We start from the raw sequence: 18,447 nt of genomic DNA, 5'->3' as shown, positions 1-18,447 counted from the left end.
AAATACAGTTTGGTCCAAAAATAGCAGAATTACGACTTTATTCAGCATTGTGTTCTCTTCCGGCTCGAGCGTGAAGTCACGTGACTGTAGTGATGCGGCTGTTCCTCAGATATGTTTGCTAAGTTTTTTTTTTTCAAGCTTATAGCGTGCATCTCCCCAGACTGTAAAGCTTGGGCGCACAGAACAAAAGAAAAATAAAAGAAGCTGGGGCGGAACAAATAACAGTCAGCCGCATCGTACGTCAGCCTGACTTTATGCGGCGCCGCAGTCGGATGACGTCAAAGTACCGCGAGAACTCTTCAAGAAATCTTACGGAGTAGTTTAATTTCGACTCGCTCTCGCTATACTTTGTTGTCATCTCTTTGTCTGTTCTTGCAGCGCAGCATGAGTCCAAACACACAGAAGTTACACGGAGATCGTTGTATTCTTCATATAATTGGCTACATGCTTTGTCTATCAATATTTTCCATGAAGTCATTGGCTGATGGAGGAACGAGCGAGCGATTGGTAACATCTCTAAAGGACGTCACGTTTTCGACGGCGCTGTTTGGATGATCTATTATACTACCTTCCTATTTTAAATACAAACTTTGAAGGCGGGTTCATGTGTTTAACGGAGTGTTATCATATACCCTTACATGTTACGATGTAAATAGTCCTCAGATTGTATATGATGTTGTATTACCAGACATTCATGCGAAATCTGATGTAAACAATAGACTATATATATTTCACGGATTATACGCATTTGTGGACAAAATGGTCATTGGATAATCTGAAACAGACTGGATTCGATTCAACACAAAGGTAAAAAGTCATGTTTATTTTTGCATGTTGTCATTTGGACTTCTGTCATAAAATACTACATATGATGCTAGAACATCTGTCTCTCAAAACGGCTTTACAGGGGGTATGGCTTAGCTTAATGAGATGTAAATGAGCCCTATTGTCTCCCCCAGTTGGTAAGAAGAGTCCCTTTCGTCTCGATTTTCTCGGTTTGAGTATTTCTGAGTTCCTATATTCAAATGGCCACAACTTCTCCATATCTTATCAGATTTCAATGTGTTACACATCGTTGGAAAGCTTAGAAACTGCACTTTCAGAATATGTGAATAACTCAAAATGGCCCAGATCCGACTTGTGTCCCTGCTTTCCGTGACTGGTCACATATAAGTGCATAATTGCGCAAGACTTAAGTTCACAGTACTCAAATGTATGTTTTTTAAAACTTAATGGTTTAAGGCAACCTATTTCCTTAAATGGTTTGAGTTAAGTTAACTGTTAGGTTTTACACTGTAAAGCATATACTTGTCAGCAAAGGTAACGTTGATGCACCCTCATCTTGACAGACATCTCTTTGGAGCCCTTTGGAAATACAAAAGTACATATAAGTATTTGGCATAATACTAATACACATATACAGATACACACACACGACAAATTAAAAATGACATAATTAAAGTTGTACATTTTAGAAAGTTTACATTTAACAGTACAAAGATACAACAATATATGATCAAAGAACTTCATAATGTACATCTTCTTCTTACTTCATTTTCTGTGTTGATGTCCTCAGAGTCTCTGTGTTGTTCTGCAGCTTCATTACAGTAGGCTACTTCAATATAGTTGTCTATCAAACAATAAAAAATAGAATCACATACATCATAACACATCCATTTACTATTTAACCTCTTTGATTTAATAATTTCATTATTAAAATTACATAATTTTGGCCAGATTGCAAAGACCTCAATTTCTTCAGTGTCTGGATCAGTCTGATGTTTTAGCTTCCACTGTTACTTCATTATTTCTCTGTCAAACACAGAATTAAAAATCAAAATCACATACATCATAACACATCTGTTTACTATTTAACCTGTTTGATTTTTAAAATTGAATGAATAAACTTACATCATCTTTACCCAGAGAAACCTCTTCAGCGTCCACAAAGTTGACCACAGTGTACATGACCTCTGTAAACACAAACATGGATAGACTTCCTATTTAAAGAGATGAAGAACAGCAAACATATTACGTTAAAATATATTATGACTCCAAGCTTCTTTACAATTAGCATCTAGGTTCTCTCAAAGTGAAGCTGGCTTTGTTACAAATCAATATAAAGCTATTAAAACCGTCTTGAAAAATAAGCAGCATCTACCAGCACTAAAGCAATGACCTTTTAAACAACAAAAGATCGTCTGTATCATTTAAAATAGCAGAGAGACACTTGCTAGCTGCTAACATTTCCAACACACAAGATACCATTGTTTTGTTTGTTTTAAGCAAAGAATCTTGGCTTCTTTAAAGTATTGTTTTTAAAAATGTTAACATCGAATTGATTCTTTTAACAGCCCCGTTTGAATGTTACTTCGCGTATTTTTAACCTCGTGTTTACCGCTGTGTACCACGTATAACCTTAATGTTTTACTATTTGTGCTTTAAATTCAAACAGTTCTAGAATAAAGACAAAAACGAATCATAGTAAATAACATAATATGAACAAATAGGCAACCGATCAGCGCGATGCAGACAAATTAATTAAATCAAACTTACCTTACTGTTGATGAGAAAACAACCCTTACAAAAATAACCTACAGGAATCCTGCAGGATTTTCATTTTTTCTGCAGGCATCCTGCAGGAATTATAAAATCCTGCAGGATTTTTCACTTGTACTGCACATCAGTCCTGCAGGACTTATAAAATCCTGTTGGATTTTTTTTTTTAAATCTGCAGGAATTATAAAGTCCTGCAGGATTTTTCACTTGTACTGCACATCAGTCCTGCAGGGATTATAAAATCCTGCTGGATTTTTTTTAAAATCTGCAGGAATTATAAAGTCCTGCAGGATTATTCACTTGTACTGCACATCAGTCCTGCAGGAATTATAAAATCCTGCTGGATTTTTTTTTTAAATCTGCAGGAATGATAAAGTCCTGCAGGATTTTTCACTTGTACTGCACAGCTGTCCTGCAGGAATTATAAAATCCTGCAGGATTTTTTAAAAAATCTGCAGGAATTATAAAATCCTGCAGGATTTTTCACTTGTACTGCACAGCAGTGCTGTAGGAATTATAAAGTCCTGCAGGACTGCCGTGCACCTCACGCAGAAACAAAATGTTTGCTTACAGGAGTTTTCCCTGTAAATGAAAAATAAATAAGTCAAAAAATAAATATAAAAAACCTACAGGTTTTGTCTAGACTAGAGAATAAAACTCGATAGTTACTGTAGTTTAATTCATACAATTTTTATTTAATTAGATTCAAGTACATTTCATGGAACTATTTTTTGATATATTATGCTCTGGCTGTTGGCAGCAATGAGACAAAACAATGAGTCTTAACAAGTAAATTAAAAAAATTAAGAGTAAGAATAAATAGGCAATTATAAAAAAAATTCTAAATCATTTCAAAATGATACATTTATGCAAACATCCACGACATGTCAACATTCAAGAGATATGAGTCTGTATACTGTACATGTTTACCTTTTATAACATGAAGATGCAGCTATTTTGTTTTTAATCCAACTCCCATTTATTTGGTTGGATGCAAAAAAAATTATTTGCAAGACCTGGTAGGTCCTTGAGGTAGACACAGGTTGAATGTATGTCTGTGCATTTGATAAGTTCAACTGAGTCAATCCCTCTTTCTTTTAAAATGCTTGTTGCTGTTATCCCTGATTCTCTGTCTTTGCTGATGTCATTACTTGTTGTTTTCATAACATCAATGAAGGCATGACCCTCTCCTTGCGCATTGCCTACGTCTATAAATGATCGTACTAATGCTATAGACCCATGTTTGGTTTGAACTGCATGGTTGATTCTTTTAGATAAAGATTTTGCTCCTTTTGAATGAATTCGCCTGCCATTAACCACAGCCCTAGAATAAAAACTGAACGCTTTATTTGCACTTAAACCTGACTCTTGAAGGATATGAGACTCTCTTGGGGTTGGCTGTCGTACATGTGGGCATCCAAGAAACATCACGCTAGAACTACCAGTACACTTTCTCACAATATTGGTGCCTCCCAACATTTTTTCAACAAAGCTTTTGCTTTGCTGTGTTTGTTCATCATTGAATACAGCAGCAATGAGTCGTGGAACATGTTGGTAAAGGTTAAACATGTTAACAATTTGTTCTGGTACAGCTTGTGTGCCATGAAAGAGTTTCTGAAGGTGTCCATTCTGGGACTCATATAAGAATGCACTGTGACTCCATAAAGGACCCCAATTTTTCACAGATGCTGCTGCATGTACAAGTATGTGGACATTATAAGACACATGACACTTTCCATACTGAGACTCAAAACGGTCCACAAATGCTTTTAAAAGGCCATCAGCTTTGTCAATGTCGTGGGAGGAAATTTAATCTTGAAGGAGAATGTATGTAGCCTGCACTAGAAGTAGTAAATGGTCAAGATATTGTCTGGGTAAAATGCCGAACAAACAGGGAAGGCTGTAAAATAAAGTGTCTGTATTCCGAAGCTTTCCAATATTTGCGCAAAGAAATTGAACGGGGTGGTCTTGTTATACTTGAAGGTGGTTTAATGGCAAGTAACCTTGTTTCAATTTGCTCGATTTCTCTTCCAATGTACCAAGGCTCTGTATGGTATTTGGAGTCAAACCATAGGGTAGTCAGCTGGCGACAAACACCAAGTAATATGCCATGCATGTAATCATATGCAAATCCAGAAAGCATATTAAAAAACATCAGCAGCATTAGAGGAGATGGACCTTTTACACCATTTATGCATGTTCCAGAATCAACAGCTTGCTGAGCATCTTTAGTGTGTTTTTTGTGTGATCTCAGCTCTGGCTCTGTTGACTGCAAAGGGTACACCCTTGTAAACCCGTTACCCTTTTCTACAACTTCACCCTTTTGATAACACCAGTTACAACCATGCTCTCCATTAAATTGCTTGACATTCTGTACAGCACAACGAGCCACTGAATCACAAATGCAAAGCAAACTGTATACATGGACTACTGATTTTTCACCTTTTCACTGACAAGGTAACCCTTGGTTTTCAAGGCTTCCCATTTCATTAACAAATGATTGCAGAAACGAGTTCATTTCTGGCTTTTTTGGCCCAAACCACAAATTGCCAAGAATGACATGCTTTGCCCTCAGATTAGGGGGGAGCTCGTTGATTGTGACTTGAAGTGGCCAGATATGAAAAGGAGAAGATTTGAAAATTGGAACACCATCAACATTCCAGGACACTGAAATGTTCGCCAATTTTGGGTCATTTAGTTCATCAATCGATTTGTACATAGTACCATCAAATATGTCTTCAACATTTTGTTAGTTGTGCTTTGTCCTTGACCATTTGTAATTCAAAGACTCACAAAAATCTGCATCTTGAAATTTACCTCTTAACTGATCTGAAATAGATAACTTAATAAAGACAGAGCTAGATTTGATTAGGTTTTCCATGTCACCTGGGGTACAATTGCATGAAGCACAGTGGGTGGGGATTTCATTACCAAAGAAAAATTGGCAGGATGGGCAAATATACTGGACTTCAAAAGTGTCACAGTGAAAGGATTTCATGAACTTGTATAAGCTATCTGGAACACCATTGGTTGAATCAGGACAGTGGAGATTGATAAGATCTAACAAGTCACTCAAAGCCACTTTGGATGTTGTATGCCTGAGGCTGTAGGCAAGTATACACAGCAGAGATTCTTCAGTGATTTTGGCATTTGGATATATTTTTTCCTCACTGGCACACTCCTCTCTTTCTTCTGTGCTTCCCTCACTAACTGGACTGTGGTTTCTGACAATCTAGAAAGTAAATATTGCACTAATTACAGGCTGACACATAAAGAAGTGTGTGCTTTAAAAAAAGCATGAGGCTATAGACTTAGATACATATTCTAAACTTTATTCTCACATGAGTCTGTGGAAAGTTCTCATCAGCTGTGCTAAAAACATCACCCTCGTCATCAGCAGAAAAGCCTTCCTGTTAGAAATTGTGCATTTATTGCACATTAAAACAAAATCCATATGAACACTGATATTTACAAATGTATGTAAAAAACATTGGATTAAAAAAATATCAGAAATTCATTCTCACATCAGCATCTGAAAAGTTTCCATCAGCATCGCTGACGACCTCATTCTCTTCATCAGTAGAAAAGTTTCCCTGTGAGACATGTACAGGTACTTGGACCACTAGTTTTATGCATGTACTTAAATTTTGTAAATGTTCTGGGCTGGCTGATAAAGGATCAAAGAATTGCCAACCTTATGACAACAAGGAAGCACAATTCTAAAGAAGATTAACTTTGAAAAATAAAAAAAATAAAAAAGCCTATTCTCACATGAGCATCATCGGGGCAGTTCCTGTCAAATTTGCTGATATTGTAACCACTGTCATTATTGGAAATGTTTTCCTATAAGTATGAAATTGTAAACATACAGGAGCATGTTAGACATGGTTTCTTGATGGCCATGAATTTATCACTGAAAATGTTTTTAGGCCAACATTAAAACCTGAATTACTTCAACTATATCGGGAATAAGCCATGTCTTGTATGATCTTCTCTTTTTTGCTCTTGACGAAGAAAAAAGCAGATTTCTTGCTTATTTGATTAATGTAAGTCAATATGTAACTGTACAATAAGAAAAAATTGCCTAAAATACAGTTATTTGCATTCAGCAACCTATTATATTTTGTGTCCATCGCCTTTTTGTAGCTGCGGGAACAGGTGCCTCTTCATTTAAGTACACTTTATACTCCATATCCTTCAAAAAGAAACATGATAGTGTTATTTCTTTGTAAATATAATAAGGAATATATTTTTGCATTACCCGAATAGCTTAATCCAAATAAGAACATTTCCTAAAAATGCCTACAATAATGAATCTGGGTATTTGACAAAATTGACTTAGTTAATTGGAAGACATATTTTATTTTAGAAGGCTATTTCTTGAAAAAAACCCTGAAAAAGACGCTCGTGTAATTTACATAAAGAATCGGTAATTAATCTTTTATTTTAAAAAGAATAGTTTGGTCGTGAAAAACTCCGTGTTTTAAAGAGTAACTAAACCCTAAACCAACTTTTTATAGTTAATGGTCTGTAAGAATGATGCTTTATTAGTGCTGTTCATTGATTTTAGTAAGTTTTTTGACATTTGGATATAAAGTGTTTCGATACTATAATATATGGAGGGCTGCCCTCTTCAGGTTGAACGGTGGCTATTGCAGTTGAATTTTCCTATTGGATGTTGGGCCCCAAAAAAAAACTCGTGACGTAAGAAGTTTCAAGCTCACCATGCCCTTGTTACGATCTCATCACACACTTGGTAGGTGTGACGGATGTCAGCGCCAACGCTCCCGGTACTTCCCATTCACCCGAATATTGACTACATTCCCCATCATGCACTGTGACCCGCTGATTACACATCAGCTGCAGCGTATCAGCGGGTCTATTTAACCTGGGACTCTGCCACTTGTACTTTGCGAAGTCTTGTTTGCCCTAGCAGCATTTCTGAGCGTTTTCCCTGTGTATACCCGTGTTTGATTTCCCAGTGTTACTTTGGACTGTCTCCTGGTGTTTTGATTCTTGCCGCCTGCCCCGAACTTGGACTGGATTACGATTACGACTGCTTTCTGCCTGCCCCGATCTTGGACTGATTCCCGTTTATGATTGATAGCCGCCTGCCCCGAACCTGGTCTGTTTAACGTTTATGATTACTTGGATGTGCCCTTTGTTTATTCCTGTTTGCTGTTTACTTACATCAATAAAGAGTTGCAAATGGAACCTAACCTGTCAGTCTCATCACAGAAGACTTCGCCACCACAGGCTCCAGCAACCGTGGCACAGCTTTCAGGCGAGCTGTCCACACAAGCAAACATCCTGGCGGCTAATCAACATCAGTTAGTCCGGCTAACATCTCTCACGGAGGAATTAGTTCGCTCTGTGCAGAGCTTAGCAACATCGGCTAACACTGCCGCTACACCAGATCCCACTTCTCCTCCACCTCGACCCATAGCCACGCCTCCGGCTTCAGTTACACCCCGTCTGGCATTCCCTGAAAAGTTTGATGGCACCCCAGATCGATGTAAAGGCTTTCTCATGCAGTGTGAGCTCTTCATCGCCCAACAACTCCACATTTACAACACGGAGGTTAGTAAAATCTCATTGATTTGTTCTTTGCTTACTGGGAAAGCATTGGAGTGGGCTACGGCATTATGGGCAGCTGGCAACTTTAACCAATGTACCTTTGATGAGTTTAAGAGCACCATGAGAGCTGTGTTTGAACACCCAGCAGGAGGTCGAGACCCAGGTGAACAATTACTCACCCTTAGACAGGGGCGCCGCTCAGCGGCTGAATACGCCCTGACCTTCCGCACACACGCTGCACAGACTAACTGGGTTGAGGATACATTGAAGACGTTGTTTCGCCAAGGTCTAAGTCAAGAGTTACAGTCCGAGTTAGCCTGCCGTGATGAAGGGAGGAGTTTTGATGAATTCGTCAAGCTGTCCATTCGAGTGGATAATTTAGTACGCAGTCGCAGACCAGTCCGAGTATTTGAGACTCACACAACTCACACTATACCTTCACCAGATACGAGTGAACCCATGCAAGTGGGTAGAGCACGTCTCACGGCGGATGAGAGAGAACGCCGCTTTCGTCAACGTTTATGCCTATATTGTGGTGAAGCTGGTCATGTTCTTGCTGTCTGTCCCTCACGACCAGCCCAGACACGCCTTGGACGGGTGAGTGCATCTATACCATCCGCTACATTTGAATGTATGGAGGTTTCTGTCACGTTGTCATGGCAACAATGTAACTTCACTACCAAAGCACTACTTGATTCAGGGGCTGCGGGAAACTTTATTGATGTGAGTTTAGTGAAGTCTCATGGTGTCTCAGTAACCCCTTGTGTACCCCCTCTTTCCATCGCAGCGTTAGACGGACGACCGTTGGGCACCGGTCACGTCACGCATATCACTCAAAGTATCACACTTGTCACCGAACACAACCATACTGAAGAGATTGTTTTCTACGTCATTTCATCTCCTCACAACCTTGTCATCTTGGGCTTCCCCTGGCTGCATCTACACAATCCGCTCGTTTCTTGGAAGAAGAAGAGTATTCTAAAGTGGAGTGATGAATGTATGAAATCCTGTTTAAGTAGGTCACCTGAATTATCTGTGTGTACATCACAAATTAACCCAGTACCCAGTTTACCTGACAATGTTCCCCACGAGTATTCTGATCTAGCCATCGCTTTCAGTAAAACCAAAGCCACACAATTACCACCTCATCGATCCAGTGATTGTGCCATAGACCTGTTACCTGACACTGTACCATCTAGGGGGCGCATCTTTCCTCTATCTGAACCTGAACAACAGGCTATGAAGAAATACATCGCAGAGGAGCTTGAGAAGGGCTTCATACGCCATTCTACATCACCAGCATCTGCAGGGTTTTTCTTCGTGGGCAAGAAAGATGGCAGTCTAAGACCCTGTATTGATTATTGTGGCCTGAATGACATCACGGTGAAGTTTCGCTATCCGTTACCTCTGGTGCCAGCTGCTTTGGAACAACTACGCAGTGCCAAGATCTACAGTAAGTTGGATCTCCGAAGTGCTTACAATTTGATTCGAATTCGTGAAGGGGATGAATGGAAGACAGCATTCTCCACTAGTGATGGTCACTATGAATATTTGGTGATGCCCTTCGGTCTATCTAACAGTCCGTCCGTGTTCCAGTCCTTTATTAATGATGTGCTCCGGGACATGCTTAACCGATTTGTTATTGTTTACATTGATGACATACTAATTTACTCTGATTCTCTAGAACAACACGTGGTACATGTCAGAACTGTCCTCCAACGCCTCATTGAACACCAACTCTACGTGAAAGCAGAAAAATGTGAGTTCCATCAGTCATCTACGTCCTTCCTGGGGTATATCATAAGTCCAGACGGGGTGGCTATGGATGAAAAGAAGGTGGAGTCAGTCCTGCAGTGGCCCAAACCCACGACGGTAAAAGAACACCAAAGATTTCTGGGATTTGCTAACTTTTACAGAAGATTTATCAAGAATTTCAGTATGATTGCAGCACCCTTAACTTCACTTGTGCACAAGTTTAATCACAAGCTCTCATGGAACCCGGAAGCCGAAGCAGCCTTCGGTGACCTTAAAACTCGCTTTACTTTAGCTCCAATCCTGCATCATCCAGATCCCGAGAAACCCTTCATAGTTGAGGTGGATGCCTCGAATTCTGGAGTGGGCGCGGTATTATCACAGAGGCAAGGTAACCCAGGCAAAGTTTACCCCTGTGCTTTCTATTCTAGAAAACTGAATTCTGCTGAGCGAAATTATGACGTGGGTAACCGAGAGCTTTTGGCCATGAAGGCGGCTTTGGAAGAGTGGCGGCATTGGCTAGAGGGCGGCAAGCATCCTTTTCTGATTCTCACAGACCATCGCAATCTGGAATATTTACAATCTGCTAAACGTCTCAATACCCGGCAGGCAAGGTGGGCTCTGTTTTTCAAAAGATTTCAATTCACCATCACATATCGACCTGGGTCCAAGAACACCAAAGCAGATGCATTGTCACGTATTTTTGATTCTTCACCCCAGCCTGTTTGTTCCGAGCCCATTATCCCACCCTCCCTCATTGTAGCTCCTGTTCAATGGAACGTGATGCAAGAGATAAACCAGCTCAACAATGCTAACCCACCACCAGCGGAATGCCCTGCAGACCGTACTTACGTTCCTCCATCTCACAGGAAGCAGGTCATCCAATGGGTACACACATCTCTCTCTTCTGGACACCCGGGCATTAACTCGACATTGGTGATGCTGAAGAACAAGTTTTGGTGGCAGTCCATGTTACCTGATGTCAGCGCGGTGGTGAATGCTTGTACGGTTTGTGCAGCCAGTAAAACTCCACATCAGAACCCAGCTGGTCTCCTCCAACCCCTTGTAATCCCACAGAGACCATGGTCTCACATAGCGGTGGATTTTGTGACGGATCTGCCTAGGTCTGATGGTAACACAGTGGTACTTTCTGTCATAGATCGTTTTTCTAAAGCATGTCGTTTTATCCCTCTGCCCAAGCTGCCATCCGCCATGGAAACTGCTGAACAGCTACTTCACTGTGTGTTCCGGTATTACGGTCTGCCTGAGGACATCGTATCGGACCGGGGTCCACAATTCACGTCCAAGGTATGGAAAGCATTCTTCAAAGCATTAAACATTAACATCAGTCTCACATCCGGTTATCATCCACAATCCAATGGGCAAGTTGAACGTCTTAATCAAGAATTAACCAAGTTTCTCAGAATTTACTGTCATAAGAATCAGCATGACTGGTGTCGCTTCCTACCTTGGGCGGAATATGCACAGAACTCCCTGAAGAAAACCTCCACGGGTCTCACGCCTTTCCAATGTGTCCTTGGATATCAGCCGCCCATCTTCCCCTGGGATGAGGAACTCGCAGACATCCCGGCCATTGACGCTTGGTTCACCCGAAGTCAGGAGGCTTGGCAACAAGCTCATGTTCATCTGTCTCGAGCCATTAGAAAGGTTAAAGAAAAAGCGGATCGCCATAGAACCCCAGAACCCCACTACGAACCTGGTCAGTTGGTTTGGCTCTCGTCCAGAGACCTGAAACTTCGTCTCCCCTGCAAAAAGTTGAGTCCCAGGTATGTTGGTCCTTTTAAAATTGTTAAACAAGTTAATCCTGTCTTCTACCGTCTTGATCTCCCCCCTAATTACCGTATCTCTCCCACTTTCCATGTTTCCCTGCTAAAACCTGCTGAGGACCCGGGAGCGGCTGTAGATTCTGGAGGATCAGGGCCCCCTCCCATCATGGTGGACGGAGAAGAGGCCTATCTGGTCAGCGAGCTGCTGGACTCCAGACGACAGGGTATGGTCCCGAGGAGAGGTCGTGGGAGAACGCAAGCAACATCTTGGATCCCAACCTCATCCATGAATTTCACAGACTACACCCGGATAAACCTGCCCCTCGTCCCAGAGGTCGCCCTCGAAAGAACACTTCCCGCGTCTGGAGCCGCTCGCAGGGGGGGGGGGGGGCTCTGTGACGGTTTTCCGCGCCAACGCGCCCGGTCCTTCCCATTCACCCGAATATTGCATCCATTCCCCAGCAGGCACTGTGACCCGGTGTGTACACATCAGCTGCAGCGTATCAGCGGGTCTATTTAACCTGGGACTCTGCCACTTGTACTTTGCGAAGTCTTGTTTGCCCTAGCAGCATTTCTGAGCGTTTTCCCTGTGTATACCCGTGTTTGATTTCCCAGTGTTACTTTGGACTGTCTCCTGGTGTTTTGATTCTTGCCGCCTGCCCCGAACTTGGACTGGATTACGATTACGACTGCTTTCTGCCTGCCCCGATCTTGGACTGATTCCCGTTTATGATTGATAGCCGCCTGCCCCGAACCTGGTCTGTTTAACGTTTATGATTACTTGGATGTGCCCTTTGTTTATTCCTGTTTGCTGTTTACTTACATCAATAAAGAGTTGCAAATGGAACCTAACCTGTCAGTCTCGTCACAGAAGGAGCTTAGTTCGTCCAGGGGTTTAGTTACGCTTTAATAAGAGATCTTTCACCCTGAAAAAGAAGCACGTGTAACTTACATAAAGAACCGGTAAATTAATCTTTTCACTGAGGTGACGTGTTTCATTAAGCTTGTTTGACTTCATGTGGCGCCGCAAGAACCGACGGCCGGATGACGTCAAAGTTCCGCGAGAGCAAGTTAAAGCAAATTCCTCCGTATTATTTGGTGAATCGATCTCGCGGTACTTTGACGTCATCCGGCGGTCGATTCTTGCAGCGCCCACTTGCTTCGCGTAGCCGATTCACGTGACACCATTGCACGTCATTCATCAACCGTCACTTAGTATCGTGAAGGTAAGTCCTCCTTTTATTATATAATTATATCGTTATAATGCTTTAAATTACTGTTTTGTTATAAATTTCTAAATTAATGTGTATTTGTAAGACTAAAACATATGAAGATGTTTTTATTTTCTTTCTTTTTTTTGTTTGTTGTCGATGATACATTATAGGCCAATGTATTAGCCTATAATACCGCCTATATCAAAACTTTTTTTAATACATGACTATAAAAAGTAAGCTTTATCTATTGCTAACAAAAACCATTACTTTTTTTGCTAATAATTGATATCATTGTACCGTTTTGTTACCTTAGATTAGAATTATCTGCACTGGACGAGAGCCTGAGTCGCTGTTTGCGTTAAAGGTAACACTGTTGTCATGGATACAGCTGAAGGCAACAGATAAATGTGAATGATGAGACTTTAGAGTTTTGTACATCTTTGGGTTAATATATATATGTGTGTGTGTGTGTGTGTGTGTGTGTGTGTGTGTGTGTGTGTGTGTGTGTGTGTGTGTGTGTACAAATAATAATAATTATTAATGAATAAATGTATTCATGTTTGTTCAATTGTATGTATGTAAATATGTATGCATGTATTTATTTATTTATTTAGAAAATGAGCAAAACATGGGTTCTGGTGGAATGGAGGGAGGAGCCTCCCACCTATGATATTGTCCCTAAAAAGGACATACAAAAAAAAAGTTTGAACCTGGAGATGTGGATGTGGCTTATGAAGAGGAAAGTTCCCCAGCCACCATTATAGATTTGATGGTAAAAGTTCAGCAAACAACAAGACTTAATCATGATATAGAAGATATGTATTTCCTACTTAATTTTTGTCCCTTCAGAGAGCAAAGAAACCCTCAGGAGGAGGATGTTTAGGCTAGAGGGGAAAAGAAAAAATCAGCCACGTTTGCAAAATGATGTAAAAAGAGTAGCAAAGAAAAAAAAAGCATACACTCCAACTTAGTCCCCATCTCACTCCAAAACGTCCTCATCATCTGATCAAGAGCCTCCAGTCAAAAATCAAGTAATACCTACATCTTTTAAATGGCTACTCTTATTTTTCATTATGCTTATTTAAATCACAAATATTAATGACACCGAGATACTAATATTGTGTGTCCATCTTTAGGTCATCCACCGAAAGAACAGTATGTTGATGCAAGAGATTAACAGCATGGAGAGTCAAGCTGGAGAACATTCAAGCCGAGAAACTCAACTTGAGAGAGAAATTCTTAAATTAGAAAAAGAAAATGAGAATCTAAGAGCACTTAATATAGCTCTGCAACAAGGTATTCTTTTTTTCTTCATGTATTTCTGTCTATCTATATATTAATTTATAAGTCAGTGTGGTTGTCTGTTAGTAATCATTTACTTTGTATTTTTTAAGAAATTCTTCCAATGCTAAAGTGCAGCATGAACCAGGACACTCTTGTTGCTCAACAACCACAAGTTGCTCAACAACCACAAGATTCAAGCCAGAAGAATCCCCCTGAAAAGGTGAATACAAATATATTATATAGCCTATATTTATGTAAAGTGTTGTGCAGAAGTCGTAGAAGGCATGTTAACTTCTTCATGTTTCATTTTACTTTAGTAACAAAATACACATTTGGTATGTGTGATGAGGTTCAGTTCAGAAATAATAAGGAAGGAATAAGACAGGGGTCGGCTTGAGCTGGGACGCTCGTTTTATTCACGTTTCTCACAAACAAAACAAAAGCACGTTCACCGTGCATAAGCACAGCCACAAAACACAATTACTTAGAATATTCTCTCAATGACTCAGGTTCATAGCAGCACACACACGAGGTCCCAGCTCATCTCTTTTGCTGCGTCCGAAACCGCCTACTTCATACTATATAGTACGCGAAAAGCAGTAGGTGACGCGAGTAGTATGTCCGAATACATAGTATTCGAAAAACAGTATGTGAAAAGTACCCGGATGACCTACTACTTCCGGTTAGATTTTGCAGTGTGCATACGATGAACACTTCACTATCCCATGATGCCCCGGGAGAGGAGTTATCCAACGAAGAAGAAGAGGCATGCGGCTGTTTTCGCACTGAAATAACATGACCTGATGACGACGTATGTCACGTGATGTAGCAACATGGCGGATATAGTACGTCCTTATCTCATTCATTCTACCAGTATTCATATTATACAGTACCTACTGTTTTAACGCCAAATAAGTAGGTACTTCATCTAATTCAGTACCTACTATACAGTATGCGGTTTCGGACGCAGCCTCTCTCTCTCCCTCTCCCACTCCGGTTTATATCCGGTCTCTCCACGCCAATTACTGAAATCAGACACAGGTGTTCATCATCTGCACTTGATCTACTTACGCTCCGCTCTGTTCCGTCCTCTCTCTCCCGCTACAGACTCCGCAAAACCACGCCCCCCTCGCCACAGTATGATCACCCCCAGGGGCGGACTGGCCATCGGGAGTTCCCGGGAGCAATCCCGAACGGCCGGTCCATTTCAGGCCGAACCGGCCGGAGGTCAAAACGTTTTTTTTTTTATGCCTGACCAGGCGCTCAGCTGCAGCGGAACGCTGTGTCTGTTTCAGACCGGGCCAAACCAATTCTTCAAATCTTGAGGGGAGATAAGAGCGGCCCCTCCCAACTTGGACTGATCCTCGGTTTTCCTCACAACCGATTGGCTCAAAGGCGCCGATCAAAAGAGTTTACTTTTGGTCAGGTTTGGATTCGTGTGAATGCAACATAAGACGGTAAAAATTGCGAAAAGAAGAGAAAGAAATGGGTGGGGCCTAAAACATAAAAATGTTGGCACAAGAGGCAGCTAAATGCGCCAAATTAACAGACCTTTTTCGCACTCAAAAGGACGCTGTGGCAGGAGGTGCAGATGAGGAAGGACCAGCAGCATGGACAGGACAGGTGCACAATTAGTGATGCATCTATTATACACTGAAATCATTTATATTTGCATTTAAATAGGCATATATAAGGGATAATGTAGAGCGAGGCGGTTGTTATAGCGAATACAACCCCGACAGGCTTATCAGGACCCCACGCAAAGCGGAGCTTGGTTGTATTCGCTATAAGAACCGCCTCGCTCTACATTATCCCGCTTATGAAATTGATGAAATAGCCTGCGTGCGTATTTTGGCAACAGAAGTGGTGTTGTTCCCCGGTGGTTTTAACGTGTTAGCAACTCAGTAAGTTTATCAAAACAGTTTCCCAGCATCAAAATGTCTGGTAATTGTGTTTGGTTGCACTAATAATATACTAATACGTATATATGGTCACTTTATATTTGGCCATCTGCTAACGTCTTCTATTCACTCCACTATAGTACACGGATCTGGTAGCTGTGTTGAAAAACTTGATAAAGTCAACTTTTAAATATATATTTCTCTGTCTGTGTTGCTTCACTACTGATTCTTGTCTGTATATTAGCTGTTAAGGTCACTGATGGAGAGAGACAGGTTGATGATGACTCTTGCAGTCATATTGATGAGGAGGAGGAAGGAAAGCAGAACAAGAGGAGGAGGAGAATGGAACCAGTACAAAAACAGTGATGGGTCAGTGTGCAGGGCTGGGTAGGCAATCATATTACCCTGCTGGAAAAACCAGCATACCAGCAAGACCAGCATATGTTGTGTTTTGGTGCTGGTATGCTGGTGACCACCAGCTAAACCAGCATCAAACCAGCATAGACCAGCATAATTCCCATGCTGGTTTGATGCTGTTTTTTTCAGCAGGGTAGGCATATCAATCAATCAAGGCTTTATTAAGGACACACAAATAGAAAAATACAGCACAATATTACATATTTACATATAGGATAAAATGCAATAGTTCCACTTACTAGATTATAACCTGCCTAAAGCACAGATTGAATTAAAAAAATGAATTATTCTTAGTCATATTTATTACTGATGTTCTTCTCATGCATATGTAGCTGTACAATCAGTAAGCAGAGGCAGGGTCCAGCACAGGGGAAGTGGAGCCAGGGAGAGTTGAAAGTGAGTACGTACACACAATCTCTATTTTATGGGACTGTATTGTAGTTTTTGATTATCTGAGTGGGTATGTGTGAGTAATTGTAACAATTGTATCACTCCAACTGACTGTACACATGACATGCTGGTAGTTAGCAGTATACTGTGACTTATGTGTTCGAGATTAGGTTTTGCTGACCTGGTTGTGTTTAGTGCAGTTGTGACTTGCTTATACAACCTGAGGAGGCAGGTGTTATCCTAAAGTTTCTTTTAGGTCTTCAGCATAATCTGATTCTTTTCAAGTTAATACCATAAAAACACTACTAGAATTAAAATAACTGCAAAAAATCCTGCTCGTGCACCAAGGGCACTCGCATAAAAGGCCTCTCCATCTTAAAGTCCCGGGCTGAATTTCAGTCCCAGTACGTCCCTGATCACCCCCTTGACTATAAAACAGTTGGCACACTAAACTAAAATATATCACTTTTTTGTTGAAGAATCTAACAGGCCTAACACTTTTGCACAGTATGTAGTCAAAGTTATATGCTTTTAGATACAGTGTCCCTAACTTTTTTTCTTGACAGACACAGGGGCTAGGAATTAGTTCAGCTGTCCTGACAAGTTGTGGACAGGGGGGGGGGCACATCATGTTCTGCCATGGTGAAAGATCTGGCAGTGGCAGTGTTTGGGAGAGAGACGCTGGCCACACATGGGCTGTCTGGAAGGGCCGGCAATGCTAACAAAGGCGCTATGGCAAAGCCAGCTCTTGACCAGGACAAAGTTGTGCTGATCCTAGGTGAGAAAAATGTCCTGCTTTTTTTCTTTACGCAAACATGATGTTGCAGTTATAGTGCAAAATTGTAATAATGTTATCACATATGATAAGTGGAATTGCATTTACAGACACAGTACAAAAAAAGTTCCCTGATGTTCCAAAAAAGTTCATCAGGGCAGCACTAAGAGAGAAGTTAAATGATGAGCACAAGTTACGAGTAAGGTAATAATTTGTCATACAACACACACGCTCATGCTCTGTCTCTCTCTCTCTCCTCACACACACACACACACACACACACACACACACACACATGTTAAAGATCTCTCTTTCTCTCTCTATCTCTCTCTCTCACACACACACACACACGCTCATGCTCTCACTCACTCACTCACCCACACACAAACACACGCACTCACGCACAAACACACATGCTCATTCATTCACTCACTCACTCACTCACGCACAAACACACACGCTCACTCACTCACTCATGCACAAACACACTCACTCACGCACAAACACACACACTCACTCACTCACTCACTCGCTCACGCACACACACGCTCGCTCACTCACTCACTCACTCACGCACAAAAAAGATCTCTCTTTCTCTCTCTATCTCTCTCTCTCACACACACACACACACGCTCATGCTCTCACTCACTCACTCACCCACACACAAACACACGCACTCACGCACAAACACACATGCTCATTCATTCACTCACTCACTCACGCACAAACACACACGCTCACTCACTCACTCATGCACAAACACACTCACTCACGCACAAACACACACACTC

General features: G+C 41.2%; 2 long non-coding RNA genes across 4 annotated transcripts; one reads left to right on the top strand and one right to left on the bottom strand.

Annotated features, from left to right (window-relative positions):
* Window positions 1-350: 350 nt before the first annotated feature.
* On the bottom strand, window positions 351-2,311 carry LOC129433190 (uncharacterized). 2 transcript variants are annotated; one of them, XR_012360256.1, is made up of 4 exons: window positions 1,912-2,311; window positions 1,724-1,812; window positions 1,551-1,630; window positions 351-1,365 (listed from the first exon to the last, which is right to left on the bottom strand). It is a non-coding gene; the product is annotated as an uncharacterized lncRNA (long non-coding RNA). The 2 variants fall into 2 exon arrangements; XR_012360255.1 differs by lacking the exon at window positions 1,912-2,311 and having other exon boundaries at window positions 1,724-1,896.
* Window positions 2,312-13,447: 11,136 nt separating this feature from the next.
* LOC141353308 (uncharacterized) lies at window positions 13,448-17,860 on the top strand. Of its 2 annotated transcripts, XR_012360339.1 has the most exons (5): window positions 13,448-13,920; window positions 14,026-14,185; window positions 14,284-14,393; window positions 17,448-17,659; window positions 17,767-17,860. It is a non-coding gene; the product is annotated as an uncharacterized lncRNA (long non-coding RNA). The 2 variants fall into 2 exon arrangements; XR_012360340.1 differs by lacking the exons at window positions 13,448-13,920; window positions 14,026-14,185; window positions 14,284-14,393 and adding an exon at window positions 16,177-16,443 and having other exon boundaries at window positions 16,824-17,659.
* Window positions 17,861-18,447: the final 587 nt, after the last annotated feature.

Source organism: Misgurnus anguillicaudatus, chromosome 21 (assembly GCF_027580225.2).
Source record: "Misgurnus anguillicaudatus chromosome 21, ASM2758022v2, whole genome shotgun sequence".
Taxonomy (NCBI): Eukaryota; Metazoa; Chordata; class Actinopteri; order Cypriniformes; family Cobitidae; genus Misgurnus; species Misgurnus anguillicaudatus.
Note: the sequence above shows the minus strand (reverse complement) of the source record. Positions and strands in the feature narration are given on the sequence as shown.